This window comes from Rutidosis leptorrhynchoides, chromosome 4 (assembly GCF_046630445.1).
Source record: "Rutidosis leptorrhynchoides isolate AG116_Rl617_1_P2 chromosome 4, CSIRO_AGI_Rlap_v1, whole genome shotgun sequence".
Taxonomy (NCBI): Eukaryota; Viridiplantae; Streptophyta; class Magnoliopsida; order Asterales; family Asteraceae; genus Rutidosis; species Rutidosis leptorrhynchoides.
In genome coordinates, this window is record NC_092336.1 from 260756306 (window position 1) to 260769928 (window position 13623).

Genomic DNA, 13623 nt, shown 5'->3' on the forward strand with positions numbered 1-13623 from the left:
TCTAAAAAAATTTGTAAATTATAAAAACTAATACAATTCCAACATAAGTATTAAATGTATCAACATTACAAATTATAAAATAAATAAAACTAAGTAGACTAGGGATGATACTGATACCAGTAGGGGTTCCATGCATAACCATATGTGTTATAAAATGCTTCGGCTGGGTTATACGTAGGATACGGTGGTTGGATCTCTATAGACCAGGGAGGAAATACGGGCGATGGAGTAGGAATATAGTTTCTACCTACATGTTGGCAATGAGCTATGATTTGGTTTGATGAACTTACCAATCTTCAAATGCTCGATGTCTAGCATTTTCATACTCTTGTGAAGCTATAAACCTTTGCATTTCTGTCATTTCATTTCCTCCTCCCACATTACCTGGCTGTTAGTTTCTCTCAACCTGTGGATGTCTACTATTATAACGTACTGCGGCGTTATTTCGCCTCTTCAAAACCTTCGCACCATGGTATACATTTAAACCTATTGTATCGCGGGGTTCTGGTTCTTCGATTAGTAATCCCCCCGACTTATATCCACACCGAGATATTCAGCAATCAAAGTAATAAATATACCACCTCCTATTATGCTATGCGGTCTCATCCCCCTAACCATAGCTGATAAATAATAACCCATACAATAAGGTATACTTACAGCGCTTTGTGGGTCTCGAATACACATGTGGTAAAACAAATCCTGTTCATTTACCTTTTCCTTATTCTTACCTCTTTGTGTAATCGAATTAGCTAAAAACCTATGAATTACTCTTAACTCTGCTCTATCTATATCCAAATAAGAGTAATTTCCCCCTTTAAATCAGTGATGGCTAGTCATTTGACTCCATACACCATGCGTATCAAAATTTTCGTCTATCTTTCTACCATTTAGTATCAACCCTCTACAATCGGCAGATGCTAACTCCTCAGGCGTATATATACGTAAAGCCTGAGCCATGTCTAGTAAAGACATGTGGCGCATCGAACCTCCTAACAAAAATCTAATAAACGATCGATCGGTTAAACTAACTACCCGATCATTTATTTCTATTCTACACAATAATTCTTCACACCATACTTTATATACAGGTCTACGCATGTTGAATAAACGTACCCAATCGTTAAAAGTAGAATTACCATACCTCTGTGTAAGTAATTCCCTAATTGGCCTGGCTAATTCTACAGCTTCTAACGGTGCCCATTCTATTACCCTAGGTACTTCAACAGCTTTAGAATGAAGAGTATGCAAACCCCTTTGGTATTTTGGATAATATATCCAACGTCTTCCAAATCTCAAGTTCGGGTGCAAATCTTCCAAGTGCATATCTGAAAATGTCATGACTGGATGAGGTATATCTTATTTGTAGTAGTTATCTACCTCCTGTTGTTCCGTATTCTCAGCAGGAGCATTGCAAGCTTGGGATGAAGATTCACCCCTTTCAGTCTGCAAAACACATCAAACACAATTTTTGTGCATCCAAATATGCATTAGTGTCAGCAAAATCATCAATCAAAATAATTACAATGACATGTTCAATTTATATCAAACATAAGCTCATTTTCATATTTTTATCAAATCTACACTTTTTCAAATAAGCATATACGAAAATGATTGCCAAGTTCATAAGCATTCAACTCAAATAACATGTCAAAATAATCATCACTAGCAATTAAACAAGTTTCAAATGGAATTATCTCTTAAAAATCAAGTTCATGAATTTTAGACTTGAAAAAGTCCACTTTAATTCTCAAAATCATGCTTAGGCTCAAAGTTTGGATCATTTAATTACCTAAACATGTTACACTACTTAATTTAGCAACATTTCATGACAAAAATCGGCCATAACCTGTTTATATCAAAAAGCCCCAAATTGCTCAAGAACACAAACCCTAGATTACTCAAAATTTGAAGTTTAAGGCTTCTAATCATGTTAAATAGCATCAATCTAGGTTATACAAGCATAATACACAAGCAATTTAAGCATAATTACACTAAAAAGCATCAAAATCGAATTGGGTAAAAAAAATTGCTCAAGAACACTAATTTTTGGATTAAATGGTGTTTAGGTGTAGAAATTTACCGTTTTTCTTTAGTAATTCCTTGATAGCATCCTTTTCAACATGATTTTAGTAAAAGATTTGATGAAAAATGGTGAAAATTTGTGAATTTCGGAGTGTTTTTGTGTGTATTTTCGGGTGTTTTTTCGCAGTATGTTTGTGGGTGGTAGTGTGGACTCATCTGTTCTGGCCGTTTTATTTTTTTCTGTATTTTGGTCTCTCCGCGAGTCGCGGTGTTTGACCCTTACAAACTCCGCGAGTCGCGGTGTTTGATTTTTTTTTTTTTTTTTTAACAATCTTTAACTTATAAAACAATTAAGTAATTAATTTTAAAATTTTGTTTTCCTTTGTTTTAGGACGAGGTCGTTTCGGATCGATGTCCTAGTCCTTCCTTCGACAAAATTTTAAAATTTGTCTTTTTGTAGCGATTGTTTTAAAAGCTAAGATTTTTGGATTTTTTTTTTAATGTTTTTGGCATACTTTAATTCAATAAGATTAAAAATAATGATAATAAAAGTTCTCGTCCCTCCCTCGGGTAAAGCAATTTCGGTTCAAAGACCTAGTCTTCAACTTACGACGAATTTTAAAAATCAAATTTTTAACTTAGCAAAATAAAGTAATTTTTTTGTTTTTAAATTCACACAACTTAAATTTAAAAAAATGCATAAAATTTAAAATTAATATTAAAAATTCACACCAAACTTAAAATTTAAAATGCATAAAAATAAAATTCACACCAAACTTAAAATTTAAAATGCATAAAAATAAAATTCATACCAAACTTATATTATATTTTTGTTTTTATACATACAAACTTATATTAAAAATATTAATTTTTCAAATATTGATAAACTTAAATATATTGATTTTACAGAGTTCACAATATTAATTTAAGATTTATATATTAATTTTAAAAACATGGTAAAAATAAAATTAAAAATCTTTTTGGTCTTTTATCCCACTTTAATAAATCAAATATTATCAAAAATATGCGCCCCTCTTTTCGGTAAAGTAATTTCGGTTCCATGACCTAATTTAACTCATGACGAATTTTTGAAATATTTTGGGTTGATTGATTAAAGATATTTATACCTTAAGAATAAACGTTAAATTTCGCAGTGATGTAATAAATTTTTGAATGATATCAATAATTTCGGTCGCCAAACCTAATTTTATTCAATACCAATTTAATACTTTATAGCGAACAAATTAGCGTTTATTATCAAAAGGTTAAAAATAAAAAAAAAAAAAAAAAAACTGTACAGACTTACCTGTGAGATAGTATTCTTAGTTATATGATCTATCCCATTCATAAGATAGTCGGTTTAATTGGTTTTCCATAGCTACATAGGCGTAACCTCGAGCATTCAGTGTTTTTTCTTCTAAACATATGAACGGTCCGTCTCTGCATAAAGTAACAAATTCGGTGTTTGAATAGGTTTGATTATTTGAACATTTACCTCCATGTGACCATTTTCCGCATTTGTGACATCTTTCAAGGTGTCGTGCTCTTCTTTTCGCTGCGGATTTTGATTTTCCTTTACCAAATTGTAACTTATTATCTTCGCATCTGGATTCTTTTCTTACTCTGTCCAATCTTTCTCTGATTACTGATACTATTTCACTCGGAAGTGTCATTATTACGTTTAGTGATCAAAGCATGTAGCATTAGACCATGGTTTAGTTCACAGGAAGTCTTCATTTCGTAAAAACCTAAAAAAAATAAAAATTCAGAATGGGGGGAGAAGACTAGTTCTTTAGAGTCTGCTAGGGAAAGACCATTCGGGTTCCATTTTCGAGAACTACACGAAAACAGAAAATCTAACTCTAACAGAAATACATATTATCCTTTAAAGACTTGATTCTCCCCACACTTAGTTAGCTGTGGTGTCGAAATTGTGATTAACTTCGTTGTCGACTTCCATCGGACTATCTATGTAGTGTTTAACTTTGTGACCATTAACCTTAAATTCAATCCCATTTGAATTTATTAATTCTATCATTCCGTATGGGAAAACTCTTTTGACTATGAATGGTCCAGACCATCTTGATTTCAATTTTCCAGGAAATAGCTTGAATCGTGAATTGAAAAGAAGAACTCTGTCTCCTTCTTTAAATTCTTTTGAACTTCTGATTCTTTTATCATGCCATTTCTTCGTTCTTTCCTTATAGATTAACGAATTTTCGTATGCTTCATGTCTTAATTCTTCGAATTCATTTAATTGATTTAACTGTAGACGTCCGGCTTCATGTAAATCAAGATTACATGTCTTCAAAGCCCAAAATGCTTTGTGTTCAATTTCTACTGGAAGATGACATGATTTTTCGTAGACGAGTCTAAAAGGTGTGGTTCCAATTGGAGTTTTGTAGGCTGTTCTAAAAGCCAGAGTGCATCCTCCAATTTAATGGACCATTCATTCGGATTTGATCCTACGGTTTTCTCTAGAATACGTTTTAAAGCTCGGTTGGTATTTTCAACTTGTCCACTTGTTTGTGGATGATATGCGGTGGAGATTTTATGAGTTACTCCATATCTTTTGAGAACTTTCTCAAGTTGATTATTACAGAAATGAGTTCCCCGATCACTTATTAAAGCTTTCGGTGTTCCAAACCTTGCAAAAAGACGTTTTAAAAAGTTGACTACAACTCGTGCATCATTAGTTGGGAGAGCTTGTGCTTCCGCCCATTTAGATACATAATCAATGGCTACGAGAATATATAGATTATTATGAGATTTTGGAAATGGGCCCATAAAGTCAATACCCCAAATGTCAAATACTTCACATACTTGAATGACATTTTGTGGCATTTCATCACGTTGACTTATTTTTCCGGCCCTTTGACAAGCATCACAGGATTTGCAAAGAAGGTGTGCGTCTTTGTAAATTGTAGGCCAATAGAATCCAGCATCGTAAACTTTTATTGCTGTTAGTTGAGGCCCATAGTGCCCTCCTGTTGGTCCTGTGTGACAATGGTTTAAAATTTTACTAGCTTCATCTCCGAATACACATCGGCGTATTATTCCATCGGGACAACTTTTAAACAGATGTGGATCTTCCCAGAAATAGTGTTTTATATCACTGAAGAATTTCTTTCGTTTTTGGTACGATAATCCTTTTTCAAGGAATCCACATACTAAGTAGTTTGCATAGTCTACAAACCATGGAATTTCATTATAATCTATCTTCAATAGATATTCATCAGGAAAGTTGTCTTGTATGGCCGATTCATTTAGAACTTTTAATTCAGGATTTTCAAGACAAGAAAGATGATCAGCGGCGAGATTTTCTGCTCCTCTTTTATCTCGGATTTCAATATTGAATTCTTGTAAGAGTAAGATCTAACGGATTAATCTTGGTTTGGCATCTTGTTTCGAAAATAGGTATTTAAGAGCAGAATGGTTGGTATAGACCACCGTTTTTGCTAGAACGAGATATGAACAAAATTTGTCAAAAGCAAAGACAATAGCAAGGAGTTCTTTTTCAGTAGTTGTATAGTTCATTTGTGCTCCTTGTAACGTCTTACTAGCATAATATATAGGTTGAAATTGTTTTTCAATCCTTTGTCCTAAAACGGCTCCCATTGCAAAATCACTTGCATCGCACATTAGTTCAAACGGTAGATTCCAATTTGGTGCTATCATGATCGGCGCATTAGTGAGTTTCTCTTTAAGAATATTAAAAGATTTGATGCATTCATCTGAAAATATGAATGGAGCATCCTTTTCTACGAGTTTATTCATAGGAGTGGCAATTTTAGAAAAATCTTTTATGAAACGTCGGTAAAAACCGGCATGCCCTAGAAAACTCCCAACTCCTCTAACATTGGTGGGATGTGGAAGTTTAGCAATTACATCTACTTTAGCTCTATCCACTTCAATTCCTTCTTTTGAAATTTTATGTCCAAGAACGATGCCTTCTTTAACCATGAAATGACATTTCTCCCAATTAAGTACCAGATTTAATTATTCGCATCTAATCAGCATTCGTTCAAGATTAGCTAGACATGATTCAAATGTATCACCGAAGACTGAAAAATCATCCATGAAAACTTCCATGCATTCTTCTATCATGTCTTGAAAAATCGCCATCATGCACCTTTGAAAGGTTGCAGGGGCGTTGCAAAGTCCAAATAGCATGCGTTTGTAAGCAAAAGTACCATAAGGGCATGTGAATGTGGTTTTATCTTGGTCTTCGAGTGCTATTGGAATTTGAAAATATCAAAATCCATCAAGAAAACAATAGTAACTATTTCTGGCTAATCTTTCCAACATTTGATCAATAAAAGGTAAGGGAAAGTGATCTTTTCTGGTGGCGTCATTTAATTTTCTATAATCAATACATACACGCCATCCTGTTACAGTCCTAGTAGGAATAAGCTTATTTTTTTCATTTGTAATGACAGTCATGCCACCCTTCTTAGGCACGCATTGAACTGGGCTTACCCATGGACTATCAGAAATTGGATAAATTAAACCTGCATCTAGCAGTTTAATTATTTCTTTTTTAACAACATCTTGCATATTAGGATTTAGTCTTCGTTGACGTTGCACATACGTTTTATGACCTTCTTCCATAAGGATTTTATGTGTGCAATACGAAGGACTTATTCCTTTAATATCATGAATCTTCCATGCAATGGCTGGTTTATGAGCTTTCAACACAGAAATGAGTTGTGATTTCTCATTTTCAGTAAGAGAAGATGATATTATTACAGGTAATTCAGATTCACCATGTAAATAAGCGTATTCCAAATGGTTTGGAAGTGGCTTTAATTCTAATGTCGGTGGTTCTTCTATCGATGATTTATATCGATATCTGTCTTCTTCTTTTAGCATTTGAATTTCTTCTGTTGTTGGTTCATATCGATTAGCCATTATGGAAGAAGGTCATAAAACGTATGTGCAACGCCAACGAAATCTACTGGAAATACTAAAGTACCAACTTTAACTAGCATGTTCTCCATTATCCCTCTAGGATATTTTATTGATCTATCGGCTAGTTGTATGCTTATTCTTGTTGGTTTCAATTCTCCAAGGTCTAGTTTAGCGTATAGTGAATAGGGCATTAAAGTTATACTAGCACCTAAGTCTGCCAATGCTTCTATTGAACTAAGACTACCCAGAAAACATGAAATTGTGAAACTTCCTGGATCAGATAGTTTTTCTGGTATCTTATTCAACAGCACTGCTGAACAATTAGCATTCATAGTAACGGCCGAGAGTTCTTCCATTTTCTTTCTATTTGTGATTAGATCTTTCAAGAATTTAGCATATCTAGGCATTCCTGAAATCACATCAATGAAAGGAAGATTTACATTTATCTGTTTAAACATATCCAAGAATTTGGATTGCTAGGCTTCAAGTTTCTCTTTTTTCATTTTACTCGGGTAAGGAAGTGGTAGTTGGTATGGTTTAACATAAGGTTTAGTCTTAACTGTGTTATCTTCATTAACCTTTTCAACTACCGGTTCTTTTTCCTTATCTTAATTAGGTTGTGGTTCTTGTGGAGTAGGAATAGCTTCATCAGAAGTTACAGGTATTTCAGGTGGTTTAAGTGTTGTACCACTTCTTGTGGTAATGGCTTTAGATGTTTCATTCCGGGGGTTAGCATTTGTATCACTAGGTAGACTTCCCGGTTTTCTTTCACCTATTAACCTTGCTAGGTTACTTACTTCTTGTTCCAAGTTTTGAATAGAAGCTTGTTGATTTCTAAATGCTTGAGCATTTTGTTCATTAGTTTGTTTTTGAGATGTGAAAAACTACGTTTGAGTTTCAACTAGCTTCGTCATCATATCTTCTAAATTCGGCTTTTTATCATCGGGTTGTGGTGGTTTGTTTTGAAAATTAGGTCTTTGCTGATTGTAAGTATTATTGGATACTTGTTGATTGCTAGGACCTTGTTGGTTGTTGTATGGAATATTTCGGTTATAATTCTGATTTTGATTGTAAATCGGTCTTGGCGGTTGATAATTATTCTGATAATTATTTCCAGGCCTTTGGTTTAGATATGAAATATTCTCTCTTTGTTCCATTGTTAATTCAATACTGAGACAATCTTTTGTCAAATGTGGTCCTCCACACTGCTCACAACTAATTCGTATTGAGTGAATATCCTTAGTCATCTTTTCCATTCGTCTCTCGACAGCATCTATCTTTGCGGAAATGGAATCTAAGTCATGGCTAGAATCGGCTCTAGCTGCTTTAGATGATCTAACGATATCTTTTTCTTGGTGCCACTCATGTGAGTGGGAAGCAGTGTTATCAATAATTTTATAAGCATCAGTTTTGGTTTTCTTCATAATGGAACCACCAGCTGCTATATCGATGTCTTTCCTTGTAGTGATGTCGCATCCTTGGTAGAATATTTGTACTATTTGACAGGTGTCTAAACCATGTCGCGGACATCCTCTTAATAACTTTCCAAATCTTGTCCACGCCTCATATAGAGTTTCATTCGGTTTCTGTGTGAACGTAACAATTTCTCCTTGAAGTCTTATGGCTTTAGATGCCAGAAAGAATTGTTTACGAATTTTTTTAACTAAAACGTCCCATGTATCGATCGCCCCTTCAGGTAACGATTCCAACCAATCTTTGGCTTCTCCCTTTAAAGTCCAGGGAAATAACATGAGATATATCTGTTCATCCTCAACTTCTCTTATTTTAAATAGTGTGCAGATCCTATTAAAGGTACGAAGATGTTCATTTGGATCTTCCTTCGGCGCACCACTAAATTGGCATTGATTAGTCACCATGTGTAGAATTTGTCCTTTGATTTCATAATCTGGCGCATTAATGTCTGGATGAGTAATTGCGTGACCTTGGCCAGTACGTTTAGCTCTCATTCGGTCTTCCGTACTTAAAGGTTCTAGATTCTCCATAATTGAATTTGTTGAATCGGAATCACTAGAGGATTCTGATTTAATGGTTCATTCCTCAAAAATCTCTGTTTGAATGATTGGTGGTTCCGGAGGAAAAATTAATGGTTCAGGATCTACGAATTGTCTCTGAATATTCTCCAGATTCTCAATTGTGAGGTCGGGTTCAAAAAATGGATTATCGGAAATTTGAATTGGAGTACTTGGTCGACTGGATGACGATTCTAAAGGAAAATCAACGGCGGTAATATTTGCTAGATGTCTTGATCTAGTTACAGGTGGTGAACGTACAAAAGGTGGTGAACGTCTTGCTCGGTGCATTCACTGAATATCCTATTAGTTTTTTAAAATGAAAGAAAAATTATATAAGTTATCCAATTAATAGACTTTTCTGATTTTGCCCACGTTTCGAATAGCCAAAAGATGCAGCAGAGGGGCATGATTCGTTTGGTCTCAATATAATTTAGGACTGTTTGGCTCCAATAACCCGGTCCACGTACAAATCTAACTATTACTACGAACCAGAAAATTTTGATGTCTATCAATTTAACCACTTAAAATAAATTTTCGTAATTTTAAGAAATTTAGATAAGAAGTATAATAAAAATCTATGTCCTAAAAACTAGAATAGCGAGAAATAAGAAAGAAAAAGAGCGCGTCGAAAAAGGTCGAAAAAGAAAAAAAAAATTGAAAAAGGCGTCGAAAAATGAAAGAAACAGAAAATGACTATAAAACTTAAAAACACTCGACTAACCCAACCTTATTACTATCACTAACTTAAAATTATAATCGCAAATTGAGATTACTAATTGGAATGATAATTGATACATAGGTAAAAGGCATCGAAAAATATTAAAGCTTACAAGTAAAACTATATCTCAAATGGCAATATCTTAAAAAGATACTAAAACTTAAAAAGGCGTCGCAAAATTCTAAAGCACCTAAATCTTAGTCTAAAGAAAAAGCACTTAAGGGATTTTACGGCAAGGCCTAAAAATCTAGAAGTAAAAATAACTATGGCAAAAACTATGTTTAAAACTAAAAACTAGCGAAAAACACAAATATTACGCTAAAACAATTAAAAAGGGACAAAATATAAAAATATACTAAAAGTTGTAAAAAGTACAATTTTTATAAAAATATTATTTTTATATTATTTATTTTATAAAACTATTAATTTTGTAATTTAAATAATCTAAATAAACTAAAATACAAATTAAATAAAAAGTAAAACTAAATAATATTAAAATCTAAACCTAATTAGGGTTTAAAATTAATTATAATTAATAATTATCCGTAATTAATGCGAATTAGGGCTTCTGTGTGGCCGTGTCAGACGGCTCCGCGAGTCGCGGTGCCTCGTGGCTACAAACGCCGCAAGCCCGGGGTTTGGAATTTCAGTTGACAGGCTGATTTAAATTCGACGTTTTACTTTTTTTTATATATATTTTCTGTTTAAATATTTAAATAAAATATTTATAAAAACTAAATAAAACTTATGTTTTAAAAACTAAAATAAAAATAGAAATACTTTATAATTTTATAAAAATAACAATCTAAAAAAATAGATTTTTATATATTTATTTTTTCAGTTTTTTTTAATTTTTTTTATATTTTAAATAAACACAAAATATTTAAATAAAACTTATATTTTTTATAAAATAAAAATAAAGAAATTTTATAAAACTTAAATATTTAACAAACTCTTAAAAATATTTATATTTTTGTTTTTCTTTTTATATTTTTGAATATTTAAAACGTATTTTTACAAAAGCGTATTTTTTTATATTAGTAAAAAATAATTTTTTTTTTTATATTAGCGTTGCGCTTCCGGCTTTTAAGCTAGATGTTCCCCAGCAGCGGCGCCAAAAACTCTTGATGTTATGCGAGGTGTATATAAAATAGCTTAAATTTTACAAGGAAATACTATTAAATACGATACAATTTTACACAAGATATTTATTTATTTAGAGAATGGATATACTTAAACCTTGCTACAACACTTATAGGCAGTGTACCTAATCGTACAGTAGTGTAGTTTTTAGTAAGTCCGGTTCATTCCACAGGAAAAATCTTTAAACAAAGCTTAACGCTATATTAGTTTAAATTTATAAAAATACAAATATATATATAAGTAATATTATTATTATAAAGGGGGAGTTTTACCGTTTAATAACCGGTTTGTCGATTTTAAAACTTTAGTCGCAGTTAAAACCAAATGTAAAATATTAAATAAATAAAAGACTTAATTTAAAGCGTAAAGTAAATAACGATAATAAAATTGCGAATAATAAAAGTGCGATAAAATAAACTTGCGATAATTAAAAAGTACGATAATTAAAAGTGCAATTAAATACAATAACAATAAATAAAAATGCAATAATTAGAAGTGCAATTAAATATAAAATAAAGGAAATTAAATATGAAATAAAAGAATTATGCTTATTTAAACTTCCGTAATCATGATGTTTGACGTGTTGATTTTAGTTTTATGCCCATGGGTTAATTGTTCTTTGTCCTGGATTATTTAATATGTCCATACGGATTTGTCCATAATAGTCCATCAGTCATAAATATAAAGAGCGAAAGCCTTTGTCAAATTATTCTTATTCCCGAAGTCAAATATTCCAACTAATTGGGGATTCGAATTGTAACAAGGTTTTAATACTTTGTTTAATGAATACACCAGGTTATCGACTGCGTGTAAACCAAGGTTTTACTACTTTGTTAACAATTACACCAATTACCCTTGAATGTAATTCACCCCTGTTTCTACAAGTCTATTAACTATTAATCCAGTTCCGTGTCCGGTAAAATGAATAATTATTGGTATTTATAGATATCCCGCCCACCGTACCCAGTCAAGCGTATGTGGTTATATATAAATACGTCGAATTATAAGTTTGTATATTAAATTAACAAGGTATTGTTTAGTTAATATAAAACCCATTAATATCCCATAATCTAATTTCCACAAGTGTCATTCTTTTATCCAAACCCCAATTATGGTACAAAGCCCAATTACCTAATTTTAGTAATTAGCCCAACATCATGATTACTTCGGTATTAAATAAGCATAATAATAACTTAGCTACGAGATATTAATGTAAAAAGGTTGAACATAACTTATAATGATTAAAAATAGCGTAGCGTTACACGGACAGAATTTTCACTTACACCCTTACAACATTCGCTAACATACCCTTATTATTAGAATTAAAATTAAAATTAAAATATAAATATAAATATATTACGTATAGATATAGAGAGAGATTGATTTATTTGATATTTTTTTTCGTCGAACTGCGTTGCCTTTTATAGGAATTTTCGTCCAGGTAATCTCCGCGACTCGCGGTTCTTTTGGTCTTCGAGCTCCGCAAGTCTCGGAGTTCGTTTTTACAGCTCACCCAACCTTGGCTCTTTGTTTGCCGACGGATTTAAATATAAATATAATATATAAATAATTTTTAAGAATTATTTAAATATTATATTATATTTATGTGCATAGTTGACTTGTAATTTTTAGTCCGTTGCGTCGAGCGTTGAGAGTTGACTCTGGTCCCGGTTCCGGATTTTCGAACGTCCTTGCGTACTATTTTATATCTTGTACTTTGCATTTTGAATCTTGTACTCTTGTAATTTCGAGACGTTTCTTATCAATAATTGGAACCTCTTTGATTGTATTTTGTACTTTTGAGCTTTTTGGACCTTTTTGTCTTCAATTCGTCGAATCTGTCTTTTGTCTTCACCTTTTATTATTTAAACGAATATCACTTTTAAATAGAACAATTGCAACTAAAAGCTTGTCTTTCTTGAGGAATAATGCTATGAAATATATGTTCGTTTTTAGCATTATCATGAACCTATATCATTCGTATATAAATATTAAAATATATAATAGTAATCGAACAAATTTGTATATTATTGTTAATGATGTAATTTATATATTTGAAAATGATTATTATTTATATAGTTATATATATACATCTATATATATATATATATATATATATATATATATATATATATATATATATATATATATATATATATTAAAAATATCTACTTTGTTTTATATGAATATTTATATAAAAATTGTTAATATAATATATTCATACTTATATGTAATATTATTTATAAGTATATTTTTATATACTTGATAATATAGTAATTAAAAGTTGTAGTTGATTATAATGATAATATTAATAATAATAACAATTGTAATACTTGTAAAAATAACAATAACTCATAATAATGGTAATAATAATAACAACAACAATAATAATAACAATAATAATAATAATTATAATAATAATAAAAATAAAAATAATAAAAGTAATTATGTATACCCTTAAAGCTTTGTCTAAAAAGAATGCTCCAGTCGGGACTCGAACCCGAGACCTCTCGAACACACACAAAACCCAAAACCACTCCTTCATTTTTGTATTTCTAGATTTATACCCGTATTAATTATACATAACCCAACTCATTATGTTTCCTATTTCTTTATCTTCCACAACTAAATTCATCATCCTCTTTCATTTAAATTTTAAAGTCATTAAAATAACATCATCATACATCATACCATCATGATCATCACCGTATGATCATCATCATCTTGTGCTACATCATCATCTCATCGTCGGACGTCCATATCATCATCGCTTTCGTGATTATGATCATCATTATA